The sequence below is a fragment of the Apium graveolens genome, chromosome 11, assembly GCF_009905375.1.
Source record: "Apium graveolens cultivar Ventura chromosome 11, ASM990537v1, whole genome shotgun sequence".
NCBI classification, from domain to species: Eukaryota; Viridiplantae; Streptophyta; class Magnoliopsida; order Apiales; family Apiaceae; genus Apium; species Apium graveolens.
The window spans coordinates 82,701,790-82,717,948 of NC_133657.1; the positions used below are offsets into that span (position 1 = coordinate 82,701,790).

Below are 16,159 nucleotides of genomic sequence, written 5' to 3' on the forward strand. Positions count from 1 at the left end.
CTTTGAATAATTATTTTAATTGAATATCTTACATTTTATGTGTTATATGTGATCTGATTGATGCGTAATATGATTGTACGTGCATTGTTTGACTGTTTTATTCATAACTTTCAATCCGTACATCGAATTTGGGTAAAACGAAGGGTAGATGAAAGCTTTTGCCGTCTATGTGACGATTAGAATGATATGAGATTGAGTATTGATAGATACTTGTGATGCCTAACAGAGTAAGTGAGGCATAGAAAAGGAATCTAGTGATCAATAAATAGAATTGAAGTGTGGAAAAAGAAAGCAAGTGATCGATGAATAGAAGCAAGGCATAGAAAAAGAAGGAAAGTGATGGAAAAGTAAAACTGTTAGATGGGTACAAGTGAAGTTGGAAATAATCGGTGATAAGGAAAGTACTTCTGAACCTTTCTTCAAGATATATTACAAATATTTTCAAACTCTCTCATAACATGTTGCTATTATTTAAAATAACTCTTATTTTATATTGCAAGCGCTTTGAACTATTCAACTTTGAACCCTGATTCTGATTGATCTTGAGCCATAAGCCTTATTCTTCATAAACCATTGATTATTGAATTTTTAGATACGAGCCAAACATATACGATACTACTCCACAAATACATCTCTACCACATACCGATTTCTGATATTGAATTGCTTGACATACCAAACCTTATTCATTATTTAACAGAAGACCAATCCTTGAACCCCTGGTCTTCTACTTTCGGATTCTTTCCTTGATTGAAAGCCAATCTTTTTGAATTCCTTGTTATACCTTTATGGTATTATGAATCACCCTATGCTTCAAGATAAATATTGTTTATGATTCAGCTTATTGAATTACATTGGTTATCATATTGAATTGTTTTAGAATTAGATGGTTTTATAAATGTGGACCAGATTCGTGGTCATAATAGGCCAATGTGTGCCTTGGATCCAGTATATAGAGCAAAGCTGGGAGCCTTTCTCGGAGTTAGTGCGTGACTGATCAGCAGCCTAACCTTGGTTTTTAAAATAAAAAGTAATTATCCAATTCTAATCATTGCTTATTCAGAAACTTGATTCTTCTGAATCATTTCAGTTGGTCATTGTTTAACCTCAATTGTTGCTATTATTACTTGCTGATCTAGTAAGCTCACTCCTGCAAATCTTTTTATGTTTTCAATAGTTGAAAAGGAAGTTGTTGGTATCGAGGATTCCTTGTCCAGTGTGCGAGCTAGGGTTTCCGGTTAAGTTGGATCGAGCTAGCAGGAGCTTTATATTATAGATGAGCTATGTAAGATTGTAAGTACGATATCATTAGCCATTGTAAGTTGAATTAGTTGGGATTTGGTACGATGTAATAAAGTTGAGATTGTGGCTTGTTTTCATACTTTAACCTGTTGCGATCCGTGGTTGTGTAAAGAAGGGTCAATGTATATAATAGTTTATATATTGTGTGTGTGTGTTGTGAGCCCCAAACTTCTGACCCGGGTTTGGAGGCCGTTACACTAGTGACCTAAGGCTTTTATAGTCTGGGTTCCACTATCCTAACGCTCTCTACATGGGTATTATTGTATAAGTCTTTTGTGGACCTCAGCCATTGCACGATCAAATAAGCATATTTGTGTTGTTTATGTGTTACCAATAAAAGCATGAATCCATGTATAACTCTGATATAAGAATTGAAGTGTTGTCAGTCATTTTGAATTTATCTTTTATTCTATTTATCACCTTGTGATTGCCGTGATGGATAGTGAGTTATGATTATTGATCTAATTGTGATAGTATATCTGTTAAGCACTTGCACATATGCACGCTTCTGGTTTGTTAGTTGATTCATAAGTTTTGATCAAACTTTTTGCGAATAACTGCATTTGTTGAGATGTTGCTCATTGGTTGGTTTATTTAATCTAAGGGGATCGTTACATTCATATATATAGTTTGCATTCATGCATTTTTCTTTCTTGTTTCTTTGAGTCAGTGTATGCTTGAGGACAAACATCGGTTCAAGTTTGGGGGTGTGTTAAGTGGCATTTATGTCCACTTAGAATGCTCTATAAAGGCTTGAATTGATGTTTTGTACTCGAGTTATTTGTGTATTTGATGTGTTTTTGTAGTGTTTTTGCATTTCCGGCATAAATAAAAGAATCAGGAGATTTAGCATTGTTTTGGTGCTAAATTGGTGTTAGGATGATGCTCAGGATGATTGCTCAAGGATTGTCATCTCAAACCATGCAAGAAAATTAGAAAAAGAAGATTTTCTAGAAGGTCAGCGTGCTTGCGTAGTGGTAGCGCGCGACCGCGCCAGATAGCAGAAAGACAGTGCGCCCCCGCTGGTGAAGCGTGCGGCCGCGCCGTGTCGGAATAATAAAATCATGAGTCTACTACAATTCTGTTTCCTGGACTCCTAGATTAATTGGACTGCTATATATTGATGACTTATGATCGTTTTTCAATAACAAGATGTTCCAGAGCTTAAGAAGAAGGCGTAAGAAGACCGTATAGCACAATTTAATGAAGGCGAAGAAACCCTAGTTTATTCTCGTGATTCCTTATTCTAAGTTATAATCTTGAATGCTAATTTTCTTATTTGTGAACTATACTCTTGTTACGTACTTGGTTTATTATTTATTCAGTATAAAGACTACGTTTATTATACTATATTTTTATTGGAACCCACGTTGATGATGAGTCCGACTATGGGCTAATCGTTATCGTGGGGTTCTAGCGGATTTACTTATGGATTTCTCTAGTTAATTTGTTTTGATGCCTTAGTGTGTGGTGATTGTATGATATCATAGTATTGGTTGTGCTTATTCGTCTTATGAGCGTCGCGAACTTATATGATAGCGTGTTAATCTCTATTGAAGTGAAAGTAAATATAGGGATTTAGAACTTTCCATGCTAACATAGGTTTATGAATTTGTTATGCATGATTTATAGGTAATTTTAACCATCTTACTTGCCCTATGTAATCATGATAGATAACTTGTGCATTAAACCGTTATGATGTCAAATTCTATAGACATATAGGGTCTCAATATAATTGGTATCTATTCAGCTTCTATCTCTTTTGTGGATGTCTGATAGTAGGGTAATCGTACAATGAAATCTGGCGTTTGCTAGTTTCTTGTTATTTAATTAGTGTCATCACCATTGCATGCTAAGATTAAGAACAAAGAGGCTATTGAATGAAGTAGTAAGGAAGTTAGAATCCCCTGTTTATGTCATATAATAATCAATCCTTTTAATCTCTTAGTTAATGTTCTTTAGTATAATATCTTAGTTAATTCTTGGTTATAAAACAATCTCAATTTGTTAATCGTCTTAGCATTGGATAATAACCATACCATTGTTGCATAAGTGCATTGATTGAAATTAACCTAAACCAGTCTCTGTGGGAAAAAATTAGAAATAATTCTATATTACTTGCGATCGCGTATACTTGCGTGAATATTAGCACGTGTTTTCGTCCTAATTAGTTTTTGACGCCGCTGCCGGGGACTCGGTGTTAATTTTTAGTTTATGTGTTTATCATCAGTGATCGTTAAAATTCATTGACTCAGACATTGTTACTTACTTACTTCCTTTTCGTGTTTCAGATACTCTAGCGAGTGTGTATGCATACGCGTTCTCGGTCTCGTAAGAGAACACTGGATCAAGCTGAGGAAGAAGTTGTAGTAGCTAAGGAAGTTTTTGAAGAAGTTCTTGTCGAGGAGAAAGTTGAAGAAGAAGCTCTTATTGCAATGGGAGAACTAGAAACAAATACAAAGGTTTTAATGGATTACTGTCAACCGAAGATTAATGATATTCAGTCTAGCATTGTCTGACCAGCCATCTCGGCTAACACCTTTGAGATCAAGTCGAGCACGATTCAGATAATACCGAACTCAGTTCAGTTTGGGGTTTCTCCGACAGAAGACCCCAACATGCATATCAGAGATTTCATCGAGATCTGCGACACTTTCAAGTTCAATGGAGTTTCTGAAGATGCTATTAAGTTGAGGCTTTTTCCATTTTCCCTGCGGGATAAAGCTAAGTGCTGTTTACATTCTCTACCACCAGGGCCTATCACTAAATGGGAGGATCTTGCTCAAAAGTTCCTAACTAAATTCTTTCCTATGGCGAAGACTGCTGCAATCAGAAACACACTTACTCAATTTGCTCAACAATATGGAGAATCTTTATGTGAGGCTTGGGATTGATACAAAGAGATGCTTAGAAAGTATCCTCACCATGGGATGCCTGACTAGATGATCATTAACTGCTTTTATAATGGATTGGGTGCTAATTCTAGACCCATGCTTGATGCAGCATCAGGAGGAGCTTTATGGGCTAAAAGCTATGATGAAGCTTATGAATTGATTGAGCTGATGGCTGCCAATGAATACCGGAACCCAACTCAGAGACTACCTCAGGGCAAGGTAGCAGGAATTCTGGAAGTGGATGCAGCTACTGCTATAGCTGCTCAGCTTAAGGCTTTCACGATGAAGGTGGATTCTTTGGCTAATTATAGAGTTAATCAGATCACTAATGTCTGTGAGCTTTGTGCTGGTGCCCATGAGGCAGAGCAGTGTGCTATTTCTAGTGAATCAGCTCAGTTTGTGAGCAACTTTCAGAGGTCACAGTAGCCTGTTCCAACAACCTATCATCCCAACAACCGCATGTTAGGTCACACACACTGTAGAAGGGGGTTGAATACAGTGTATAGCACAATCAAATCGAATTCTAATAACACAAGTAATAGAAAACAGACTTTATTCAATGCAATAAACTCTGTTATAATATGGAACTGTCCTCTCTCAGTGATGAACAAATATCACGAGAGCTGCTAGGGTTACAATGAATAATATTCTCGATAATGATAACACTTATAGTGTAAACCCTATGCCTGTGTTTATATACTACACAGTTACAAGATAATCGCTAATTGATATGGAATATAATTCTGCTTCCTAAAAATATATCAATCAGTTATATTTTCTTCCAAGTATTCCATTCTTCATAGAATTCCTTCTTCATGCATATCTCTTCTTACGTTTCTCTTGATCTTCTTTCCTTTCAATCAGCCGCCTTCCTTATCTGAAAGTTTCCTTTAAGTCCTCATATTATCTCCTGATAAATATCTCCTGAACCTTAAGTACTGATAACTTAAGTTCTGACTTTAGTATAAGTGCTGATTTCAGTTAAGTACTGATTTGTCCTGTTTAAGTAAGATCTGAAAACTAAACATAAATCATATTAGACATGACATTATCAAATATATCTAACAATCTCCCCCAACTTGTAAATTAGCATAATATACAAGTTTAACAGATATTTGATGATGTCAAAAACATTAAGTACAAATGCATGAGAAATGACTAGATAACTACCACTTACAGTCCTTAAAGCTTTACCAACTTTAACTTCTGATAACAACTTTAGTCTGTATACATATCAGAATTTGAGCAGTTGTAGATCTTGACTTGGCTTCACTTTCTGATCTCTCTGATATCAGGAGTTGTTCAGAGATAGTTCTTTAACAAACATCTCTCAACATATCTGAGTTCATCAATCATCCTCCTTTTAGCATCTTTGAGTTCTACAGAATCTTCACCAGTTTGGAAGATAGCAGCCCTGAGATCATTAATTCTAGCTTTCCTTATGTCCTGATCCAGTCTGATCAAATATGCCTTGTCAGACTCAAAATTGAATTCTACAACCTTATAACCCAAAAAGGTAGTTATAATCTTAGCAGAGTTAGGCTTCATCTCAACAATATCACCCTTGTGATCTCTGTACTTTAGAAGATATGTGCTGTCAGACTTTACAGAATAAAGTCTTTTCTGTCTCTGAATTTGAGTCTTCAAATAGTTTGCAGCACTTTCTGTTATTCTGTCATTCACTTGAAGTAAGAATAAGACATGTTCTAGTTCTTCAAAATACTTCAGTGGTATAGCATTTTCACTTATATGGTAAACCCTACCATCTATCATAAAATATAACAGGATGTGTTCTTTCAAGTAGGTATGGTAGACCATCTGTACAGATTCTAGTTGATTCAATCTTTCAGGAGTTGCTCCAACACCTGGTTCACTTAAGAAAGTTGGATCATTGGTTGTGTTATGCACTCTTCTTTCATCAACACTACCCAATCCAGTTTTATCTCTTGCTTCCTTTCCAGTAACCACTCTTGCTTTAAAACCACTTGCTGCAGTCTTCAAAGGTTGAGTCTGTTTGGCTTTAGTGAATCCTGGTAGGAGTAACCTTGAGGATTTAACATGAGCAATGTCAGAGGTTTCCTTTGATTTATCTTCTGATATCAAGTCAACTTGAGCTATGTCAGAGGTTGCTTGCTTTATGGTTATATCAGAACTAACTATATCTTGATTCTGAACAACTTGAGCCATTTCAGAGGTTGTCTTAGAAATCTTTCTTGAAGTCAGAGTAAGGTCAGCATCTTTAACATAAATTTCTTCATCCATAGGAGGCACATAAACCTTTATAGGTTCACCAACTTTTTCTTTGCCCTTGGACCTTGGATCTATTTGTAATTGTGATTTGACCTTAGTTGCCACATGATTTGTCCTTTCTTTTATCACAATGCCTTTGGCCTTAGGAAGTTTCTTTTTACCAACAAAAGCTTCAGATTTAGAATTGACTTTTTCTGACTTAAGTCTAGCTTCTTCTTCCATTAGACTCTCAAAGTCAATTCCTGGATTTTCTTTCAGAAATAACTGTCTTGAAATTTCTTCATCAAGATCCAAAAGTTCATCAGAACTTATCCTTTTACCAGTATCAGAAGTTATTCTTCTCCCAGTATCGAAACTTGTTCTATGACTTGTAGTTCCAGCTCTTCTTGATGAGAGACCTCTACCTTGACCATGACCTCCACCCATTCCAGAGTTTCCCTGGTCATCTTTTTCATCATCCTTCTCCTTCAGTGTCTTGACAGTTTTGCATTTGGACTTAGTTACTTTCTCCCCCTTTTTGGCATCAGTAGGTAAAAGAAGAGAGACAAGCAATTCCACTAAGGATTGGATTTCATCGAGTAGAGATTTCTGAGAAGCTTGATTTATCAAAATTTCATCAATCTGAGATTGTTGCTTTTCTTGGATTTTCTCAATGTAAGCAACTCTGTCAAAGGTAGGTTTGAAAAAGCTTTTCTTTTCAAGTTTCATAGTTGATTCTTGCTTGAGTAAAGCTTCTTGAATTTTATGCACCTCGACATGAGTTGTTGAGTGTTGACCTTGAAGGTGTCTAGTACTCAATGCAGTAAGTCATAGACGTGTCTTGAAATCAACATTAATTAGCATCTCATCAGCTTTTGCCAAGTGCTCAGCAAGAATTTTTTCAGATGGAACAAAGGTGACTGTGTTCCACTCCTTAGTCCACTCCTGTCCCCTAGGAGTTTCACTCCAAGGAAGTGGTGCATCTCCTCTAACAAACTTTTTGACTAGTTCAGCTTTTTAAGGAGCTTGTAGAGGTGCATGTCCAGAAGGACCAGCTTCATCAGCATCAGCATTTATAGCAGCATCATCAGTATCTTTGGCATTTGCAGCATCAGAACTTACAGATTTTTCATCCTCTGATAAAAGAACAGTATGAGAGGCTATTGAGGCTTCAACCTCATCCTCCAAGTGTTGATTTGCTTCTAAGTTCTAATCAACATCCATATTCTGATGCTCACCTATAGTCTGATCTTCAATGTCTAGATGCAGAGAAGGTGTTGTAGACAATTCTAGAGTTTCATTAGCATCAGGAATTGGTGTTGGTGATGGATTAATTGGAGCTGGTGGAGCTTCTAAGTAGAGAACCTCAGGCCAATTAGTTTGTGAATATCAATCTCAGCACTTGTGCCTGGGTCTGCACTAGATACTGGTTCATTTACAGGAGACACAGGTGATGTTGATACTTTATCTTGAGCAGTTTGCTGAGTTGGTGACAATGGAGGTGTAGATGCAGTGGCTTCAGCACATTCTGACTCTTTTGAGATCAGAGATTCCTGATCTCCTTCCTTAGCTGCTGCTTCCTCATCCTCTGAAACTGACTCGGCCATGTATCTTTGTGCTCTCTGTTTCTTGTATCTTTTTGAAGGTGGAGATTCCTTGAGAGTTTCATCTGAATACATCCTTCTAAGCCTTTTGAGAAGCTTAGATCCCCCAATTCCAGTATCCTTCTGAGAAGAGACTTTCTCAGCTTCTTTGACAACAGATTCTGACTTAGGAACCTGTTCCTCACTGTCTGACTCATCTCTCAGGACAATCCTCCTTCTCTTCACAGTCTTTGTACTCTTGGGCTTTGAAGATGAAGGCCTCACATTATGTGCTGATGATGAAGGTTGAGATATCTGTGAAGGTTTGACATATGTTCTGATAGAGGGTTAAGTAGGCTGAGGTGTATATGTGGTATGTTCTGATGGTTGTTGTAGTGTCTGGGATGTGTTGGTGGGTTAAACATCAGGATAAACAGATCTGTAGGTTTGAGGATCAGCATTTACCAGGATCTGTTTTACAGACTGAGATATCGGTAAGGGTCTAACTACCTTTTTCTTAAGGTCAGCATTTACCAGATCATTAAAAGCCTGTTTTCCAAGTTTAAAGGGTGGAAATAAAGAACTGGCTAGTTGAGGGTCATCAGCACAACAAAAAGTATATATAAGCTGACAGAATCTAGCAAAGTATACTACATTCCTATCCTCTATCATCCTATCCCCTATAAAGCCTAGCACAACACTTGCAAAATCAAAATGAGTTTGGTGAATAATAGCATACCCGATGTGTTAACTCATAATTGGAATGGCATCAAAGTTGGAACACTTATTGGAGAATGCCTTAGTCATGCAGTCGAAGAAAAAACTCCATTCCTTTCTGATATGTGCTCTTTTCAACTGTCCAAGCTTGGCCAAACTCTTCTCATACCCCAAATTGGCCATGAGCTGCTGTAGAACAGGTTCCTCTGGTGTTGAGAAAATGCAGCCTTCTGGTAAGTGTAGAGCTTTACGAACTGATCCAGGAGTTACCACATGCTCAACATCATTTACTTCAAAAATAATGCTTGGAGTACCAGTAGCACCACCATTATCAAAATGCCCAGTGCGCCAGAACGTCAGAACTTGTTGGCTGGAAATGACTTGAGGCTTGGTCAACGCATACCCAATCTCATTGTATGCTAGAAGATCTTGCACAAAGTGCAAATCAGATGGAGCTTCAGCATGGTTTAAAATTGTAGCATAGTTGTTGGGTACAAACTTGGCTTCATCTATAATCAAATCCTTAGGTTCCATGAGAAAAATTGAGAATAGGGTTTCCAGTATGGTGTTTGATAAAATGTCTATATGAAAAAAATGTCAGGAGATGAGAGAGAATAGAAGTAAAGAAAGAGAGATAAAGTGTGAAAGTAAATAAAAGATTTTACAATCTTCTTTCTCTTTTACTTATACACGGTAGAAAAAGTAACCGTTGGACACCTGTCAGACATGCAGCAGTAAAGGATAATTAATGGGCACGGGAATACAGTAATCATTACTTATCACATGCAATATTTCAAGGAAAAACTGTTCCACTTACCAAGTAATCCCATTAATTAAGGTAGTTCAGTTTTAATTTAAAATTTAAAACTGTTCCCTCTTAATAAATTATTTTTATTGCGAGACCAATATTTTGTAAAAATATGACTAATGATAAAATGACCATAAAGAAACCAAGTAGCAAATATTTACACATCATAATCAGAACTTGATTTGTATCAGAGTTAAAACGGTCATCAGAATATGGGTAAATCAGGATTTATAAATGCATCAGAATATCAAACGACTCAGAGACAAAATCTGCATAAATATAAAATTTCATTAATATATTGAGCAAATACATTCCATGAAATTTAAATTACATCATAAAAATACAAAAGTGTCCTAAGCTACAAATCCTAACATCAACAGCTTTTGTACTAAGCTAAGAAGCCAGACAAAGCTGACGGTGAAGAGAAACAGGTAGGAGAAATTATTTCTTCTTCCTACTCTCAACAAAAAGAACAGCAAGATGAATAATACGCTCCTGCTGGCGGAGAGCTTCCAACCGTTCCTCTTCCAGTCGCTCAAGATGGCGATGGTAGTCCATGTAAAAGAACAAGAGGTCTATAAGGACCTCTTGGGGAACCGAGTCCCAAATCTCATCAGGAATGACAGTGATATGCCATTCCTGCTGCCATTCTGTACACCTCATTGTGAGAGTAAAAGTATCATAGTTCAGAGCTAAGTCGTAATGAACCAGGGTTGTGAAGAGAGAAAAAGAAATGAGTTATAGAGATTGAGAGAAAATGAAATGAGTTGTTCTGGATGGAATGAAGTGTTGGTTTATATAGCCAATGGAATGTTAGGAGACCCAAGGAAAATTGAATGACTATAGGTAGAAATAATTCTACCTCGTCTCCCTAGACCGATGAGAATAAAAATAGCCATTGGAAGTGTAAAACAGGGTTTAATGCACACAAGAAACAAGAAAAAATGTCAGTGCATAGACGTGTACAACTAACCCTTATTGTATTGACTGTTAATATTTAACCCAAACATATTATGATTTTTAGGAAGACTGTTTCAGATTTTAACCACAAATAAGTCAAGTAAAGAATCAGAGTGTAATATCAGAACTTAGACTTATATCAGAACTTAACAGTCATCAGAACATGATTTCTCAACTTGAAAAGTAAAATGCCTATGTCTGCAATGTTTCACATAAATTCTGATTTTATTTCTTCAGAACTTAATCATCAGAACTTCCATCATAACTTGTCCTCAGAATTTATGCAATCTGACACATAAACTATTCATCTAAAACATCATTTATCACCACAGTAATTTTCATCATTCATATGGAGTGTATGTGTGTGCAGTAAGCTAAATATCAGATAAGGATTAAAGTCTGATTCACTTCAGTACATCTTAGAAATAAGGCATAACTAAGAACTTTGCTCAAAATCTGTCATGATTCTGAAGTCTACTTTAGAATGAGTTCATGCATGGTCCACCTCAACTGTTTTGTGCTCATTTTATGCATCTTTTGAAATTCCATTTTACAGTGGCTTCTCAGTGTAAGTGAGTCATGACTGTTTATTAGAATTTATGCTATTATCAGAGTATTTCTCCAATAATCATAGAGTGTGAAAAGTCACCAAGAAAAATATTTATTTTTGCTTTTCTGATGCATATTACTTAATACCAGCAATGCACTTGGGTCTTCCCTGCCACAGTTTTTACTCTAGATCTCAAAGGAGTACCTGATATTTATTCTTTTTCTTTTTCTTTTCTTGTGATAAGTGAGACTTATCAGCACTTAGTTCATTCATCAGATTTACTAAAAACAGAACTTAACATATGAGAAGCATTATTCTAGTTTTTGACTTAGTAATAAGATAGACAAAGTAAACTTAACTAAGCGCAATATCAGAATTTGCTTGTGTCAATAGATTTCCACATAAATAATTACTTCTAACATGGGATTTGTTAGTATATTAAAGACTACTAGGTTGGCATCTAGCGTATTTATCCTCATTGGATTGAATAATCACAGAAACATTCATATCACTATCAAAGTTTAGAAATTCACATCAGACAACAATCAGTACTTAAGAAATTTTCAATTAGGCACAGGATACACAAAGATAGTAATATCTATAAATACTGATCATTAAGTCTGATGCATCAGAACAAAAGCTAAGCAGATTTAGAGAAAGAACCTGAAACCATTCCAAGTTTTTTTACCAATCTTGTAAAAGTAGCTTCACACAGTGGTTTGGTGAAGATATCTACTTGTTGTTGATCTGTTGGAACAAAGTGCAATTCCACTGTTCCTTCATCCACATGTTCCCTTATGAAGTGGTACCTAATGCTGATGTGCTTTGTCATTGAGTGTTGAACTGGATTACTTGTCATAGCAATAGTACTTTGATTATCACAGTAAATAGGGATTTTAAAATATGTTAACCCATAATCCAGTAACTGATTCTTCATCCAAAGAATCTGTGCACAACAGCTTCCTGCAGCAATGTACTCTGCTTCTGCAGTTGATGTGGAAATTGACTTTTGTTTCTTGCTAAACCAGGAAACCAATCTGCCTCCAAGAAATTGACAGCTTCCACTTGTGCTTTTCCTGTCAATTTTGCAACCTGCAAAATTTGTATCTGAGTAACCTATTAGTTTAAAGTCTGATTCTCTGGGATACCACAATCCCAGATCAGCTGTTCCCTTAAGATACTTGAAAATTCTTTTCACAGCTGTTAAGTGAGGTTCTCTTGGATCTGCTTGAAATCTTGCACAAAGACATGTAGCATACATGATATCAGGTCTACTAGCAGTTAGATAGAGTAGAGAGCCAATCATACCTCTATAATCAGTAATAGCTACTGATTTACCAGTATCCTTATCCAATTTTGTTGCAGTGGCCATGTGAGTGGATGCACTTGAACAATCTTGCATTCCAAATTTCTTCAGCAAATTTCTGGTGTACTTGGTTTGACAAATAAAAGTGGCTTCTTCATTCTGCTTGACTTGAAGGCCCAGAAAATAGCTAAGTTCCCCCATCATACTCATTTGATATCTTGACTGCATCAGTTTGGCAAACTTCTTGCAAAGTCTGTCATTTGTAGAACCAAAGATGATATCATCAACATATATCTGAACCAAAAGTAAGTCCTTTCCATGGTTGAGGTAGAACAGTGTTTTGTCTATAGTTCCTCTGTTGAATCCACTTTCCAGAAGAAACTGAGCTAAAGTCTCATACCATGCTCTTGGAGCTTGCTTAAGGCCATAAAGTGCTTTATCAAGCCTGTAGACATGATTAGGATAATTGGAATCTATAAAGCCTGGAGGTTGTTCAACGTATACTTCCTCTTCCAATTCTCCATTTAGAAAAGCACTTTTCACATCCATTTGAAAGACAGTAAACTTCTTGTGAGCAGCATAAGCCAAAAATATCGTTATGGCTTCCAATCTAGCAACTTGTGCAAATGTTTCATCATAATCAATTCCCTCCTGTTGAGAATATCCTTTTGCAACCAACCTTGCTTTATTCCTTATAATTATGCCATCACTATCAGTTTTGTTTCTGAACACCCACTTTGTACCAACAACAGATCTGTTCTTTGGTCTTGGCACTAGGGTCCAGACTTTGTTTCTTTCAAATTAATTTAACTCTTCATGCATTGCTTGCACCCAATCAGCATCTTGAAGAGCTTCTTCCACTTTCTTTGGTTCAGTCTGAGAAAGAAAAGAATTATAGAGACATTCACTTGAAGTAGCTGTTCTAGTTCTGACACCTGCATCAGGATTTCCAATAATTAAGTCAGGTGTATGTGATTTAGTCCACTTCCTTGCAAATGGAAGGTTTTCTCTAGAACTGGATGCTCCCCCATGATCCATGCTATCTTCATCAACATTTTCTGATGCTCCCCCTGAAATTATGCTCTCTGAGTTGGATCCTTCAGAATTTAAGTTTTCAGAACTATCAGAACTTGGCTTATCAGAACTTGATGAATCAGAACTTGAAGAGTCAGTTGTATGTTCTGATGCTTCTTGAGATGTGGTTGTATATTCCCTGCACTGGTGCATCTTCCTTTGACGTAGTCACCACAGTTTCAATAACATCAGAGTTTAATCCATCAGAGTTTGCAATATCAGGATTTAAACTGCCAGAATTTTCAGTATCAGAATTTAAGTTTTCTTTTTCGAATCTCAGCTGATCATGATCATTGAAATCTTCAAGTCCAGTAATCTTCTTATCATCAAAGGAGACATTGATAGATTCCATGACAACCCTTGTTCTTAAATTGTAGACTCTGAAAGCTTTTGTGGAAAGTGGATATCCAACAAAAATTCCTTCATCATCTTTTAAATCAAATTTGGATAGCTGTTCAGGATGAGTCTTAAGAACAAAACACTTGCATCCAAATACATGAAAATACTTCAGATTTGGCTTCTTTTTCTTCACCATCTCATATGATGTCTTTCCTTGCTTGTTAATGAGTGTTGCATTCTGAGTGAAACAAGCAGTCTACACAGCTTCAGCCCAATAATAGGTTGGAAGCTTTGCTTCATCAAGTATAGTTCATGTAGCTTCAATGAGAGTTCTATTCTTCCTTTCAACAACTCCATTTTGCTGTAGAGTTCCAGGAGCAGAAAATTCCTGCTTGATTCCATGGTCTTTGCATAACTCTTCCATTGTCAAATTCTTGAACTCAGTGCCATAATCACTTATTATTATTTTCACAGAATCTTTGACCAATTTATCCAGTTGCTTGACATGATCAATCAAGATAGATGCAATTTCACCTTTTGTGTGCAAGAAATACACCCATGTGTATCTGGTGAACTCATCCACTATGACCATAACATATTTCTTCTTTGCAATAAACATGCCATTTACTGGACCAAATAGATCAACATGTAGTAGGTGATATGGCTCAAGAATTGATGATTCAGTCTTGCTCTTTAATGAAGATTTTCTTTGTTTAGCCTTCTTATAAGAATCACAAAGGCCATCAGGAGCAAATACTGACATTGGCAGTCCTCTCACAAGATCTTTTTTGACTAGTTCATTTATATTGTTGAAATTTAAATGAGAGAGTTTCTTGCGCCAGTTCCAGCTTTCTTCAATTGATGCTCTACTCATCAGACAGATTGCAGAACCATCAGTACTTATTGAAAGCTTGGCTTCATAAATGTTACCATGCCTGTATTCTTTCAGAATAACTTTGCCTGTAGATTTGCTTACAATTTCACAGTGTTCTTCAAAGAAATCCACATGATAACCTCTGTCACATATTTGACTAAAACTCAGCAGATTGTGTTTAAATCCTGAAACCAGAGCTACTTCCTTAATGATGACATTCCCAAGATTGATATTTCCATATCCCAATGTTTTTCCAATGTTGCCATCTCCATAAGAAACACTTGGGCCAGCTTTATCCACAAAATCTGATAGTAGGGATTTATTTCCAGTCATATGTCCTGAACATCCACTGTCCAGAACTAAGATGTTTTTCCTGTTGCCCTGCAATCACAAAGACCACTAATGATTAGTTTTAAGGACCCACACTTGCTTGGATCCTATGGCCTTATTAAGTTTGTTAACATTTGCAGCGGATTTTGTATCAGAGTTTATGTTAACATTTTTCTTATGAGCATTTACACTATCAGACTTTGTATCAGAACTTATACTAGAAGGAACAATGCTAACTTTCTTTAAAGAAGGTTTTATTTGATAATAATCATAGTACAAACTATTATATTCCTTACAAGTATAAATGGAATGCCATAAACTACCACAATGAAAATAAGGATTTTATGGCTTAAATCTAACAGACTGACTCTTAACTCCTGACTTTGAAGGTAAGGAATTTATGTTCTTATTCTTCCTGCAAAAAGAAGCCAGATGGTTAGAACTTCCACAGTTATGACATATTTTTCTAGGAGCATTAGGAACAGGCTTATAATCATTGCTTTTATTCACACCTTCCTTTCCATTCCTATTTTTCCTAGGTGACTTTACCTTGTTTATATTCTTTACATCTTTCAGCTTATGCTTAAGCTGCTTCTTTGTCATTAAGCCTACATTTACTTCAGTTGTCCTTTCCTGTTTTAGTTTGTCAGAAGTTAATTCCTCTTTAACTTCTGATTTCTCAGTATTAGACTTTACAGGTAAAAACTTAACAAGTTTTTGTTGGATTTTAAACGCAGCGGGGGCATGGAAAAACACTTTTACACATATAAAATCCAAATAAAAGCATACAGATCATGAATAAAAATTCGAGGGATCGAATCTAACCTTTAAAAATAATTCGGAGACAACGATCAGAGATCCTTAGCAGTTGCTCCTCAAGTGTGAAGCACTCCACCAGTATCCACCAAGAAAACGATGTTAAGGAGGAGGAAGGAGGTGGAGAGAATTGGGTTTTCCAAACTTTTTGGGTTTTGTGTGGGTTAGAATAAAATTAGGGTCTATAATAGTGTATTTATAGGCAAAATTTTCAGCTGAAATTTTCCCATAAATATTATTACTATTATCCCATTTATTATTCTCATTAATAATTAAAACACCTTTTAATCATTAATCCTTTTTCTAAACACTTTAGAAATAATTCTCTCTCTTGATTTAATTTCCAAAAATTAAATCCTTTAATTAATAATATTAAGA

The 16,159-nt window shown here is 36.1% G+C and overlaps 1 non-coding gene across 1 annotated transcript; it reads right to left on the reverse strand.

The window, feature by feature from the left end:
* Positions 1-4,126: 4,126 nt before the first annotated feature.
* On the reverse strand, positions 4,127-4,233 carry LOC141698756 (small nucleolar RNA R71). The gene has a single exon (XR_012565259.1). It is a non-coding gene; the product is annotated as a small nucleolar RNA R71 (small nucleolar RNA).
* Between the last annotated feature and the right edge of the window lie 11,926 nt (positions 4,234-16,159).